Raw genomic sequence first — 15,456 nt, 5'->3', positions numbered from 1 at the left:
TCCATGGCCTGTTGGGAGTCCCTCAGCTAAGTTCCAAGCTGGTTTGCCGCTGTGGTCTCCTGTCCTACTCTCTCAGGCCTCCCTTTCTCTACTGGTGAATATTTCTCCCACTGTGGTGCTCTGTGCGGGGCTCGTCTGCTGCTCCTTTGGTCTGGGATGCTGAGCATTGGCACTGCCACCTTGCACATGAACCTCCATGATCTTTGATATAAAATAAAACTCAGCAGCCCCATTCTACAGACGGTTTAACCTGCATTAGGCTATCAGGTATAGGCAGGCAGTAGGACCCTGTGGATCATTGCTGAAAAACTGCACGTGGCTCCCCCATTCCTCCTGGGTCTGCACTTCCATCTTGATCAAAGTATACGAGATCTTGTGTCCAGACTCATGTATTTGACCCATTGAAATGCCTTAGAAAGGTACTCTATTCAAAAGCAAACTGGGACCTTTCAACATGCTGATTTCCAATGAATTAATAATTGAAAAATATTTCATGTAATGGAATACTGTAATTGTGGTGTTTATTACAGCTCCACCAACACAATCAATTTAACGCTATCCAGGACAAAGAAAAGTTGATATTTGTTATCACCAAAACCACCCTTGAGCAGACAAAGAATTGATGGTAGAACTCAGCAGGTCAGCAGTGTGCATGGGAAGAAATGTTTTTGGTATCAAGACTAAGATAAATGTGGTTAAAATAATTATGAATATAAAGGAGGAAAGAAGCTGGGGGAGGAGCCCAGAGGTGATAGAGTATAAGAGAGAAGGTGTGGGAGGTGGAGAGACATGTAAAGGGAGAAACTGTTAAGGAGGGGGAGGAAAGAAAGATTGGAGGGCAAAAAAGAGAAGTCAAAACAGGTGTGGGTTATGAGTCAGAAAGAGAGCAATCAGATGGGGACAGTACACAAAAGCACTGGAGAAACTCAGCATGTCATACAGCAATAGGCAGTTGGTGTTTCGAGCCTGATGCCTTCTTCAGGTGTGCCAAAAAATCAGACAGACGTCTGGATCAGTTGGGGTGGAATGCTGTTTCATATAAATTAGAAAAATAAGTGTTCATACTGTTAGGGTTAGGGTTGTCCAGGGGGAATAGATGTGTTGTTCCTCATGTTTAAGTTTGGCCTCACCCTGACAATAAATGAGGCCAAACTTTAGTCCTAAAAACAGAGCATATGTGTTCAGTGAAGCGGTCACTGGCCTCACTGATGTAGAGAAGGCCACAATAGATACACTAAATTAGGTCGTTTAAATCCTGAGTCCCTTTTCAATTGCTGTATTTCAGCTGCAGTGCATGCCATCCATGAAATGCACTGTGCCACATCAAAGACCTTTGAGTTCATCTTGGCGTTTTCTGCATAATCTCTCCACAACTTCATGCACCTTCAACAATGTAGCATCAAGGAGTTGGCATGGTACTCTTAAGGATTGAAATATTTTCTTCATAGGCTTAATGTATCTTTAGTTAATGGAATGGCTTAACAATTGGCTCCTGATTGATGTGGAGATATACTCTAGGCAGTTGTGACAGTTTGCATTGATGCATGGCAATGGTCCCTGCTGATTTTTCTATCATTCCCCTTTTCATTTTGCATGAACTCAGCTGTTAGTGATTGAGGCAATTTAAAAACAAACTCCATTAATTTCAAATTCACTTGCCAGAAATGCTTCTGAGTTTGTTAAGAGTTCTCTTCTACATAAAGCTTAATGCGAATGGGTTGAATTGACAATGGGCTGGAATTTCAGCTGAAGATTGAGCATCTTACTTTTACAAAAAGCCCCTTATTTGTATGCTGAGAACATCTTTTATGAAACCCTTAAGTATTCTGTGTGACAGCAGCTTGAAAGTTTAGCTGGACACTTGCGTGGGAGAGAGTTTCAAGTGGAGACCGGGTGTGATTGTGGAATGTGACATTTCCTAGTCCCTGCATACCCAATTCAAGAAGAGTTTCACCATTTGAATTTAACTCATGATTTTCATACTTCGATTAGCCTTGGATAGGATCTCACTTTAATTGCATTTTTAAATATCTGATTTAATATGTTTCGCAATGCGATGACTTGCCAAATACTTTTGCTTTCTCACTAAATTATTATTTTTTAAATGGCCCCCGCCAGGTACCTCCCTGAATCCAAGCATTGCCACTGCACCCACTCTCTTCCCTGGCCACCATCTCAGCCTAAACAAAATTGCTTACAGTTCACTCTTAGTCTGAATTTTAAACTCCGTATTCCAGGGGTAGCCAAATGTTTTTGGTTGTGGATCACATACAGAAAAATATAAGGAGTCAAGGGCCAAACAACATTAAGCCTGGCAGTTTTCAAATACTGTCAGCTCCTTGAACAGGTTGTTTAAAGCCATGCAGAGCCGATGACAGTCAGACTGGGGAGTTGGTCCCCACAGGGGAGCACTGAAACTTCGCACCCCGCTCTCCGTAAGTCCACACCATCGGCAGTTGTTGCTGTTACAGCTGCTTTGGCAGCGCTGCGATTTTTCTTTTTTTCTCTCTCTCTAATAGGCCACTTAAAAATAGGCAACAGGCCGCAGTTGGCCCAGGGCTGTAGTCTACCTTTAATCATTATATGTCGGTAACATTTACATTACAGTCATGCTTCCTTTCCTTTGCTTCATTTTTTGTAAACTCCAATATGCCATTGTTTCTATTGTTGCTGATGCACGTGCACTTAATTTTTCTCAGTGCAGATTTAAATTCTTGATTATGTGGTGACCTTTTTAGATTTTTTCCAATTTATTGTCATGTAATGCAAACAGCGTCATATTGCATGAAATTGCTTTTGCCTGTTGTAAGGCACAGATTCGCCACCAGCAGACATTGTCTGAAGTGCCTCTTGCAGTCAGAAAAAGAGAAGCAAAAGAGAGTTCCTCCAGAGTCAACAAGTGCCCGTGGATTTTCCCCAGCGTTCCCGCAGCCTTCGTAGCCAGATAGAGTTCAGACCAAACCCGAGCTCCAGATCCAAATCTCTGATACGATTAGGAACCTTGTAGTGCCCTTAGCACCCTCTCAAATCACATTTTAAATACCTGGTACCATTTCAGCCAGTTTCAAGCCAGTCTCCAGCAGTCCACAGCCATTGACCCTTGACCACAGTCTCCAGCAGCCCACAGCCTCTGAGGGTTCCTCAATTCAAGTCACCAGCAGCCTGTCGCCATTGTGGTTCCTTCAGCCTCAGACCCCTTCATTGGTCCACCACCATGGCCATCATCCCATAGGTCATCTCCTCTGCTTCTCTTTCTCAGATGGGGGTTGGTCTCCCTGTTTTCTGGTGCCCTGTCACAGTCATCCGCTTCTTGCGGCTGCTGCGGATCATAGGTGCCGCCATCTTGAGTCCATGGTTGTGGTATTTTAAATAAAATTACCATTGGCTCCTTGAACGTGCCGTTCAAAGCCTGTTCTGAGCTGACAGCAGTTGGTTGGAACCTGTGGGAGTGCTGTGTCTCCACTCTCCGTTCTCTGTGGTCTGTACCAGTGACAGCGCTGCCATTTTTTTCTTCTTTTCTCCAGGACAATGAATAGCTGCAATGCATTTCATGTCAAAAATTCACACAATGATAATGTCCTGTCAATCTTCAGTTTCCTTTCATCTAAGTTCTTTACAAATTATCTAAATTGATTTTTGTGATCCTGCAGCTTCTGACCACTTAACATCAAGCCACTGTTCCAGCATCCTCAAGACATCCTGTCCTTCCTATAATACCCCTGAACAATACTGTAAAAGCTCTTGATCTCTTTCTGTGTGCCATGCAATGAATCCAGTGAAACCTCCAATTGATCCCTCCTTTCCAAATGCTTTTCTCCAACCTTCTCAATCTAGCCACTCACTTCCTTGAACACTCCTTCATGTTTTTTTTAAACTCCGTCAGAAACTCAAGTTCCTGACTGCATGTATTAGAAAATATAACCAGCTGATGGATTCCTTCATCCACTTTATTATGCAATACTGTTACAGTTTCAGTTGTATCTACAATTAAATACAGAGCTGGCTGGTTTTATTTCAGAATCAAATATTTCATTTTTAAAAATAAATTTATCCATTTAAAGCTGATTCTGGCCATTAAAACCCATGTTACACAATTCCACCCAATTAACCTCCCAACCCCTAAGTTTTTTGGAAGGTGCAATCAGCTCCCTTTGTGAGGTTACTGCTCCTCTTGAGACTACCCAGACAGACTCCATTCATACACAAGAGATGTGTACAATTTCTCTCTGTTGTACATGTTACTCTAGACTAGTGGTTCTCAACCTTTTTCTTTCCACTCACATACCACTTTAAATAATCCCGAAGCCATCTGTGCTCTGTGATTAGTAAGGGATTGCTTTAGGTGGTATGTGAGTGTGAAGGGAAGGTTGCAAATCACTGCTCTAGACCCAATTGTTTCTGAAATATTTTGCTTGATAAAAATTGTCAATGGCCCATTTCCTTTGGAGTTATCAAACCGTGCACATAATAAGTCAATTAGGTACGATTGGAACAGTGGTTTTCAAACATTTTCTTTCCACCCACATACGACCTTAACCAATCCCTTACTAATCACAGAGTACCAATGGCATAGGGAATACTTAAAGTGGTATGTGAGTGGAAAGACAGAGGTTGAAACCACTGCTCTTGACCCATTCTTTGTTGTTGACCTTTCACATCCTCTACCTGTACTAGTATGGATACTTTTAAACATTGAAGGGAATAAAACTGGCATCAACTTGGGCATTCCCAGCCTAGTTTTTTTTATTTTTTAAAATTTTTTATTTTTCACACCATTAATCACATTAACCATGATACACATTTTTTCCTTTTCACACATATACAATGTCATTTTCTCCCCCCCCCCTCCTCCCCTCCCACCCTCCCCACCTCCCCCCTCCCGTCCATTTAAGGTACAAAATCTAGGATACATTAAACCAGTCAGACAATGTTGTCATTCAATAAAAATACACCAGAAATTCCACTGAGTCCATTCTTTTCCTTTCCTTTTCCTTCCGTTAACTTGGGTAGTGATTGTCCCCGGTAGGTTTTCACTATTGTGTTTAATGTAAGGCTCCCATATTTGTTCGAATATTTCAATATTATTTCTTAAAATATATGTTATTTTTTCTAATGGAATACATTTATTCATTTCTATATACCATTGTTGTATTTTCAAATTATCTTCCAATTTCCAGGTTGACATAATACATTTTTTTGCTACGGCTAGAGCTATCTTAACAAATCTTTTTTGTGCATCCTCCAAATCAATTCCAAATTCTTTGTTTTTTATGTTACTTAGGAGAAAGATCTCTGGATTCTTTGGTATATTGTTTTCTGTTATTTTATTTAATATCTGATTGAGATCTTCCCAAAATTTTTCTACTTTTTCACATGTCCAGATTGCATGAATTGTTGTTCCCATTTCTTTTTTACATCGAAAACATCTATCAGATACTGTTGGGTCCCATTTATTTAACTTTTGCGGTGTAATGTATAGCCTGTGTAACCAGTTATATTGTATCATACGTAACCTCGTATTTATTGTATTTCTCATCGTTCCAGAGCATAACTTCTCCCATGTTTCCTTTTTTATCTTTATATTTAAATCCTGTTCGCATTTTTGTTTAGTTTTACCATTTGTTTCCTCATTCTCCTTTTCTTGCAGTTTAATATACATATTTGTTATAAATCTTTTGATTATCATTGTATCTGTAATCACATATTCAAAGTTACTTCCCTCTGGCAAACTCAAACTGCTTCCTAATTTATCCTTCAAGTAGGATCTCAATTGGTAATATGCCAGTGCTGTATCTTGAGTTATATTGTATTTATCTTTCATTTGTTCAAAGGATAATAGTCTATTTCCTGAAAAACAATTTTCTATTCTTTTAATCCCTTTTTTCTCCCATTCTCTAAAGGAAAGGTTATCTATTGTAAAAGGGAGTAACTTGTTTTGCGTCAATATTAGTTTTGATAATTGATAATTTGTTTTATTTCTTTCTACATGAATCTTCTTCCAAATATTGAGTAGATGATGTAATACTGGAGAACTTCTATGTTGTACCAATTTTTCATCCCATTTATATATGTGTTCAGGTGTCTTTTCCCCTATTTTATCTAATTCTAATCTAGTCCAATCTGGCTTTTCCCTTGTTTGATAAAAATCTGATAGGTATCTTAATTGTGCGGCTCTATAATAATTTTTAAAGTTTGGCAGTTGTAAGCCTCCTTGTTTATACCATTCTGTTAATTTATCTAGTGCTATCCTCGGTTTCCCCCCTTTCCATAAAAATTTCCTTATTATTTTCTTTAACTCCTTGAAGAATTTCTCTGTCAGTTGTATTGGCAATGCCTGAAATAGGTATAATATCCTTGGAAAAATGTTCATTTTAATACAGTTTATCCTTCCTATTAGTGTTAATGGTAAATCTTTCCAATGCTCTAAATCATCCTGTAATTTTTTCATTAGTGGATAATAATTGAGTTTATATAGTTGGCCGAGATTTTTGTTTATTTGTACACCTAGGTATCTTATTGCTTGCATTTGCCATCTAAATGGTGATTCTTTCTTAAATTTTGAGAAATCCGCATCATTCATAGGCATTGCTTCACTTTTATTTACGTTGATCTTGTAACCCGACACTTCTCCATATTCCTTCAATTTCTTATATAATTCTTTTATTGATAGTTCTGGTTCTGTTAAGTATACTATAACATCATCCGCAAATAAACTGATTTTATATTCCTTGTCTTTTATTTTTATCCCTTTTATATTATTTTCTGTTCTTATCAATTCTGCTATTGGTTCTATAGCTAACGCAAACAATAAAGGTGATAGTGGGCATCCCTGTCGTGTTGACCTGCTTAAGTTAAATTGCTTTGATACATGTCCATTCACTGTCACTTTCGCTAATGGTCCCTTATATAATGCTTTAATCCAATTAATATACTTCTCCGGTAAACTGAATTTTTGCAATACTTTGAACAAATAATTCCATTCTACTCTGTCAAAGGCCTTCTCTGCGTCTAAAGCAACTGCTACTGTTGGTGCTTTATTCCCTTCTACTGCATGAATTAAGTTAATAAATTTACAAATATTGTCTGTTTTGCGTCTTTTTTTGATAAATCCAGTTTGGTCTAGATTTACCATTTTTGGTACATACTCTGCTAATCTGTTTGCTAATAATTTAGCTATTACCTTATAATCTGTGTTAAGTAAAGATATTGGTCTATATGACGCTGGTGTGAGTGGATCTTTCCCTTGCTTTAGTATTACTGTAATTATTGCTGTTTTACATGAATCTGGTAAGCTTTGCGTTTTATCAATCTGGTTGATTACTTCCAGGAGGGGCGGAATTAATAAGTCTTTAAATGTTTTATAGAATTCTATTGGGAATCCATCCTCTCCTGGTGTCTTATTATTTGGTCATTTTTTTATTATCTCTTGTATTTCTACTATTCCAAATGGCTCTGTTAATTTATTTTGTTCCTCTATTTGTAGTTTTGGTAATTCAATTTTAGTTAGAAATTCATCTATTTTCCCTTCTTCCCTTCGTTTTCAGTTCGGTATAATTGTTCATAGAATTCTCTAAAGTTTTCCTTAATTTCTTTTGGATTATATGTAATTTGTTTGTCTTTTTTCCTTGATGCCAATACCATTTTCTTAGCTTGTTCTGTCTTAAGCTGCCATGCTAGGATTTTGTGTGTTTTTTCACGTAGTTCATAATATTTCTTTTTTGTCTTCATTATATTTTTCTCCACCTTATATGTTTGTAGTGTTTCATATTTTATTTTTTTATCCGCCAATTCTCTTCTTTTAGTGATATCTTCCTTCATTACTAATTCTTTTTCTATATTTACTATTTCCCTTTCCAACTGCTCTGTTTCCTGATTATAGTCCTTCTTCATCTTGGTTACATAACTTATTATTTGCCCTCTAATGAATGCTTTCATTGCATCCCATAGTATAAACTTATCTTCCACTGATTCCGTATTTATTTCAAAATACATTTTAATTTGTTTTTCAATAAATTCTCTAAAATCCTGCCTTTTAAGTAACATGGGGTTTAATCTCGGAAACTGCCAAAATGTTTGGCCTGGAAGTCAGCCTGAAGAAAACTGAGGTCCTCCATCATACATTCTTGGAGGGATGTCCTCTAACTTTACTGTCAATATTAAGGGTGAATGGTCCGATAGTATTCTAGCTTTATATTCTGTTTTTTTTACTCTATCTTGCATACGAGCTGATAACAAAAATAGGTCTATTCTTGAGTATGTTTTATGTCTAGCTGAGTAATATGAATATTCCTTTTCCTTTGGGTGTTGTTCCTCCATATATCCAAAAGTTGCATTTCTTCCATCGATTTAATTATAAATTTGGTTACTTTGTTCTTTCTGTTAATTTTTTCCCCAGTTTTGTCCATATTTGAATCCAAATTCAGGTTGAAATCCCCTCCTATTAATATGTTCCCTTGCGTATCTGCTATCTTCAAAAAGATATCTTGCATAAACTTTTGATCTTCTTCGTTAGGTGAATATACATTGAGTAGATTCCAAAACTCCGAATATATCTGACATTTTATCATTACATATCTCCCTGCTGGATCTATTATTTTCTCTTCTATTTTAAATGGCACATTTTTACTAATTAATATAGCTACTCCTCTTGCTTTTGAATTATACGATGCTGCTGTTACGTGTCCTACCCAATCTCTCTCTAATTTCTTATGCTCCAATTCAATTAAATGTGTTTCTTGCACAAATGCTATATCAATTTTTTCTTTTTTCAGTAAATTTAGCAGTTTCTTCCTTTTAATTTGGTTATGTATTCCATTAATATTTAAAGTCATATAGTTCAACGTAGCCATTTTATACTTTGTTTATCTTCCCTTTCCGTTTCTCCATCATTACCTTTCCTTCTTATCCATTTCTGTTTTCTTGTTTTGAATCCTTTATAAGACAACATTCCTAAAACATCAAATATTTTCCTTATTCTCCTATTTAAAACTTCTTTAGCCCCAATCCCCCCTTCCCCTCCTGAGTTGTCCTTTATCCCTTGTCGGACAACCACATCTCCCCTCTCCATTTGAATCTGCGAATTCACTCGCAAGCGTCAGCTGATTTTGCAGTGACCGTAACACCCCCCCACCCAGCCCCCCCCGAAAAGATTTCACTTTTCATATGTGACAAAGGTCACTCTTTTAATTCCCTCCTTATTCCCTATATTCCTTTTCCTTCCCTTATTAATTCTTGTCTGTACTATCTATATTTTCCTCTAAATACGGATACATTCATGTATGCACATTATACATATATACACATATACCTCTTTACCCAAATAGATATAAATCGTGGTCATTTTTACTCTTATTACATGTCTTCATCTCTCTGTTTGTTTTGTAGTTGTTCTGCAAATTTCCTTGCTTCCTCTGGATCCGAGAATAGTCTGTTTTGTTACCCTGGAATAATTATTTTAAGTACCGCTGGGTACCTTAACATAAATTTATATCCTTTTTTCCATAAGATCGTTTTCGATGTTTTGAACTCCTTCCTCCTCTTCAGGAGTTCAAAACTTATGTCTTTTTAGTTCGCAGTCTTTTCTACTCTCGTTACACGTCTTCATCTCTCAGTCTATTTTGTAATTGTTCTGCAAATTTTCGTGCTTCCTCTGGATCCGAGAATAGTCTGTTTTGTTGTCCTGGAATAAATATTTTCAATACCGCTGGATGCTTTAGTATAAATTTATACTCTTTCTTCCATAAAATCGCCTTTGCTGTATTGAACTCCTTTCTCTTCTTCAGGAGTTCAAAACTTATATCTGGATAAATGAAGATTTTTTGCCCTTTGTACTCCAGTGGCTTATTGTCCTCTCTTACTTTTTCCATTGTTTTCTCCATTACCTTTTCTCTTGTAGTATATCTTAAGGAATTTTACTAAAACAGATCTTGGCTTTTGTTGTGATTGTGGTTTAAAGGCCAATGCTCTATGTGCCCTTTCTATTTCCATTTCTTGTTGTAGTTCTGGACATCCTAGGATCCTAGGGATCCAATCTTTTATAAACTCTCTCATATTCTTGCCTTCTTCATCTTCCTTAAGGCCTACTAACTTTATGTTATTTCTTCTGTTATAATTTTCCATTATATCTATTTTCTGAGCTAACAGTTCTTGTGTCTCTTTAACTTTTTTATTAGATTCCTCTAATTTCTTTTTTAAGTTCTCTACCTCCATTTCTATTGCTGCTTCTCGTTCTTGCACCTTGTCCATTCTTTTTCCCATTTCTGATAAGGTCATATCTATTTTATTCATTTTCTCTTCTGTATTGTTTATTCTTCTTCTTAAATCATTAAATTCTTGCGCTTGCCATTCTTTAAATGACTCCATGTATTCTTTAATAAGAGAAAGTATATCCTTTATCTTGCCTTTCCCTTCTTCTTCTATTTCACTGTACTCTTCCTCTTCCTCTTCTTCTTCCTCTGGGTTGGCCATCTGTTGTTTCTTTGTTGCCCTTTTCTTCTCTTCTTTCTTGTTTTCGTTGTCTTCTATGTTCTCCTCTTGCTGCAGGTGTTCTGCAGCTGTCGTTGCCGGCTGTGGAGATCGACTCCCTAGCTGGTCCCCCCTCCCGTCGGTGTGTTTTATTTCATGCGCGGTTGCGCACTTTTACTCGGCTCAGCGAGCCATTTTTGTAGTCCACTTTCTACCGACCTGAGGGAGCGGGTTTCTCTCTCCACCGCGGGCCTCTTCGAACAGGTAAGGCCTTTTCCTTCATCTTCTGTTGTCTTCTCTTCCTCTCTTCTTACCGTTGGTTTCGACTTTTCTTTTTTCGTCGCCATCTTCTTTCCACCTTTATATTCACTTTACTTTGATTTTTATTTCTGTGCTTTTGTGTTTTGCTTTGTTTTTTCTGACTTTTCTGGAGAGGGCTGGAGTTCACCGTCCGGCCACTACTCCATCACGTGACTCCTCATTCCCAGCCTAGTTGACCATGCAAAGTATTCTTACAAACATTCAGGGACTAATGTCCTGCAGAGTAGTCAAGCAACACACTTATGTGGCTCACTGAATCAAGCCTTTCCTTTGTTTCAATAGTAGTTGGACTCACTCCCTCAACCTTTTCTCTGGTACTTTCACAACCGGATTAGTACTGCTTCCTGCTCTCATGCAAAACTTTGAAAATGCCATGGCTTTGCTGCTATTTTCCACCCTGCACTCATTGCCCCATGCCCATCGTTCTTCCACCCCCTTTCTGGATCTCTTCATCTCCATCTCAGAGGACAAACCCAAGGACTCCCACGGCTATCTTGAATATACTTCCTCATAACTTAACTCTCACAAGGACTTCATTCCATTCTCCAAGTTCTTTAATTTCCATTCATGATGAGATCCTACAACATAAGTGTCTCTGAAATATCTTGCTGTTAAGGGAATGCACATGTTCGTGTGACATCATGCAATAAGTTCCATTCTATATGCATGTTCAGTTAGATGCCATCTTGAACAGAATAAAGAACGATCACAGTTTTTATCACGCGAGACTATTCTTTAGGGTAAATACATGACACTTGCTATTTCCATACTTGTGGCTTTTCATTTAATTGCTCCAGTATTAATTTTCCTGTCAAATGAAATGTTAAATATACTATATGGTTGTAATTGTTGAGTCAGGATGTTAAGCTTCATCCTGAGGCTCCATCATATAATCTAATCTGAGTTCAGTGCAGTTTTGATCAAAGATGCATTGTTAAATGTATTATTTTTCAGATGAGGTTTTCATCCAAGATCCTATCTACCTGTTCAATAAGACAAAAGGGATCTCATGCACCTCTGTAATATGGTTCTTATGAGATATTGTTGCACATTTGCTCCATAAACTTGCATCTGATAGTCCTATTATTTTACATGCAATAGAGTTGAAACTAATAGGCATTTAATGCCACATCTAGAATACTACATACACCTTTGGTATTTTTAATTGAACAAGGATGTACTGGCTTTGGAGGCAGTGCAGAGGAAGTTCATGAGGTTGATTCCAGAGATGAGGGGGTGAGCCTGTTATAGTTTAGTCCTGTTAAGGTACAAGAAGTACAACCAAACCAACAAAATACTGCACACAGAGAATTTATTAGAGTCACGCTAGCAGGAATGAGCAGTAATTAGAGTTGGGTAGACAAGGTCACCTCCATAATACTGTTGAACCTCATTCAAAGTACAAGGTTACAGAGTACAATATTTAAGGCATTTTGCTGCATATTATTCCGGCACCACCTACGGCTCCTAGAACGCTTCCACCAGCGTTGTCTCCGCTCCATCCTCAACATCCATTGGAGCGCTCACACCCCTAACGTCGAGGTACTCGAGATGGCAGAGGTCGACAGCATCGAGTCCACGCTGCTGAAGATCCAGCTGCGCTGGATGGGTCACGTCTCCAGAATGGAGGACCATCGCCTTCCCAAGATCGTATTATATGGCGAGCTCTCCACTGGCCACCGTGACAGAGGTGCACCAAAGAAAAGGTACAAGGACTGCCTAAAGAAATCTCTTGGTGCCTGCCACATTGACCACCGCCAGTGGGCTGATAACGCCTCAAACCGTGCATCTTGGCGCCTCACAGTTTGGCGGGCAGCAGCCTCCTTTGAAGAAGACCGCAGAGCCCACCTCACTGACAAAAGGCAAAGGAGGAAAAACCCAACACCCAACCCCAACCAACCAATTTTCCCTTGCAACCGCTGCAATCGTGTCTGCCTGTCCCGCATCGGACTGGTCAGCCACAAACGAGCCTGCAGCTGACGTGGACTTTTTACCCCCTCCATAAATCTTCGTCCGCGAAGCCAAGCCAAAGAAATTTAAAGTGACCATTCCTTTGAGGGGATTGTTTCAAGCAGAGGTGATAGTCAATTGTTTGCTTATTTCTAAAGACAGGAAAATGGTTATCGTTGAATTGGCTTTCTATAATTAAAAGATATGGAATTGTGGCAGACTTGATAAAAAGGCTCCTTGAAAACAGTGTTAGCCTGGCTCTTGGCACTTATATGTTGCTTCCCCAGTGATCTCCATATTAATGATTTTTAACAGGGTTAGTTGAATTCCAGATACTGAAGCAAAGTCATTGGTGCCATTGGCCGTTCTGCAGGCTTTTGATGTTTCCAAATTCTGTTTGACAAGCTTGTAGCAGAGGACCAGGAGATAGCTTTATGGAAGAAGAGATAATGGATAGTTGTCTGGAATGTTGTTATTTGCAGCTGACCTGCCTGTGTGAGTGTCCCAATACACATTTCTTAGTAATTCACAGCAATCATTTAAAAGTTTACTCTATCTTTCATAATACGGTTATAATAACATCTTAACTCTTACTCACAGCACGTTCATTTCATTACATTGTCAATCACTGCTACGAGCCTTTGAGGAGAGATTGAGTCATCTGGGACTGTATTCACTGGAATTGAAAAGAATGAGAGGGGATCTTATAGAAATGTATATCAATTATGAAAGATTTAGATAAGGTAGAGGTAGGGTAAGTTGTTTCCATGGTGGGGGGGGGGAAGACTAGAGTTAGGGGACATGGCCTCAAGATTCAGGTTAGTAGATTTAGGACAGAGATGAGGAGGAACTGATTTTCCCAGAGGGTGGTGAATCTATGGAATTTGCTGCCCATTTAAGCAGTGGAGATGACCTCAGTAAATATATTCAAGACAAGATTGGATATTATGTTCATTGCCCATGGCTGTGTTATTCCCATCGATGAATGTTGTTCTTAATCTTCTGGCATTTGTCAAATCTCCATTAGTCTCTAATGATGAGTGTCCAAGCCTCAAACCTCTGAAAGAACAAAATAGATGTCAATCAGCCTTAGTGATTTACTTCCTTTATATTGAAACCATTACTTTTTTCAGATAATCTCCATTTGGATCGAGCATATTTTTGTGCAAATTGGATTTTGCACGTGCTTACTTTGACCTAACAGTCATACCTCAGTGTACAAAAGTTAGAAATTCCTGGAAAATAATTAATGAAATGAAACAATTGTAAATAGAAAATATAGGTTGAAATGGGCAGGATTTCACTTTAATTACATTTTAAAAATATCTAAATTTATATATTTCCTAAGTATTTTGTTGAAGAGTATTCCAATTTGTAGAGACTGGTGCACTATTAGTTTATAGCAAAAAATAGCATAAATTGAATGTTTGTAATTTGAGGAATACCTGCATTTGACTAATTTTTGTATCCCCTGCTCCCAAGTGCTGGTTGAAATTAAATCAGTACGTTTGTCCAATTTGAGTTATTCTTAGAATACACGCTCCATGAAAGCATGTTCTCCAAGCACCTTTAATTGATATCCCACGTGGATTCATGCACTTCCAGCATCTGTTTCTCTGTGGGGTTTGAAACCAGAAGGGAATTTGAACTATGTCCTTGGGTCTGATACTCATATTTGAAGAATTGACATTGTATTTGTAATACAAAGGTGGAAATAGGAAGGGAATGTTGTAATCACCAAAGGTTTTAATTTAATAAGAATTTCAGGTTGTAATGGTACAGTTGTCATAGAGATTAGCACCATGCCATTACAGTGCCAGTGATCGGAACTGGGGTTAGAATCCCACACTGTCTGTAAGGAGTTTGTATATTCTCCCTGTGCTTGTGAGAGTTTTCCCCAGGGGCTCCAGTTTCCTTCCACTGTTCAAAACTACTGGGGGTTGTAGACTAATTGGATGTAATTGGGCAGCAAGGGCTCATGGGCTGAAATGGCCTGTTACAGTGTAGTATATCTTAAAAAGATTATTATTCTCAGTTTAAAAAAAACCCAAAATATTGTGTGGTTTTTTTTGCATGGAACTGTTTTTTTTAAAAAAAAGTATCATTTAATTACTACAAGTCTTTATCCCTGAAAAATTGAATGTGTAGGCTCATCCCCTCCAAAACTTAAGTTTCAAATCATGTGCTTAAGCTGATATGTATATTCATCTTGGATTACATTTTCCCCAAGTATGGCTGTTTCACACTTTGCTGTTGTAGGACTGACATTTGAAGCAAGCTTCAGATTTTTGATTAGTTCTATCAATTCACAGGTTGTCTCCTCTTCTTGTTTCTATTTTGATTGTAACATCATCAAGGACAAAATAGATTACTTGATCACCTCTCAATTTCCTTTTTACACTAAGGCACTCTCGATAAGAGTCATAATTAACAACCGAACACAGGTAGTATGTTCTAGTCTTGCAGACTCAGCTATTGAGAAGAATAGCACGAAAGTACTATCATCTTTAAATCTCTCAATTTCCTTCCAACCTCACTGTCATGTTTATTCCTGTTTCTTCACTTCACCGAGCCAATGTTTTAAATTTTTATACCTAAACCATTGCAGAGGCCACATTACCAGAAGGTATAGAAACGTGCAGGATAAATATGTACCAATTTTTTTTTTTTGGAGCTAGACTGGGCCGTGAGTACGGTTTTACCACAATTATCAAAATGGAA

The 15,456-nt window shown here is 38.0% G+C and overlaps 1 protein-coding gene and 1 long non-coding RNA gene across 7 annotated transcripts in view; one reads left to right on the top strand and one right to left on the bottom strand.

Moving 5' to 3' along the window:
* Positions 1 to 15,456, top strand: part of prex2 (phosphatidylinositol-3,4,5-trisphosphate-dependent Rac exchange factor 2) — a 351,801-nt gene that overhangs the window by 48,748 nt on the left and 287,597 nt on the right. The gene's annotated exons all lie outside the window — the stretch shown is intronic.
* Positions 13,339 to 15,456, bottom strand: part of LOC138755397 (uncharacterized) — a 63,023-nt gene continuing 60,905 nt past the window's right edge. The window contains exon 4 of the long non-coding RNA XR_011352252.1: positions 13,339 to 13,794. This is a non-coding gene — a long non-coding RNA (uncharacterized lncRNA). The remainder of the gene's footprint in view (positions 13,795 to 15,456) is intronic.

This window comes from Narcine bancroftii, chromosome 2 (assembly GCF_036971445.1).
Source record: "Narcine bancroftii isolate sNarBan1 chromosome 2, sNarBan1.hap1, whole genome shotgun sequence".
Classification (NCBI taxonomy): Eukaryota; Metazoa; Chordata; class Chondrichthyes; order Torpediniformes; family Narcinidae; genus Narcine; species Narcine bancroftii.
The sequence above is the reverse complement of the archived record's forward strand: the minus strand, read 5'-3'. Positions and strand labels throughout refer to the sequence as shown.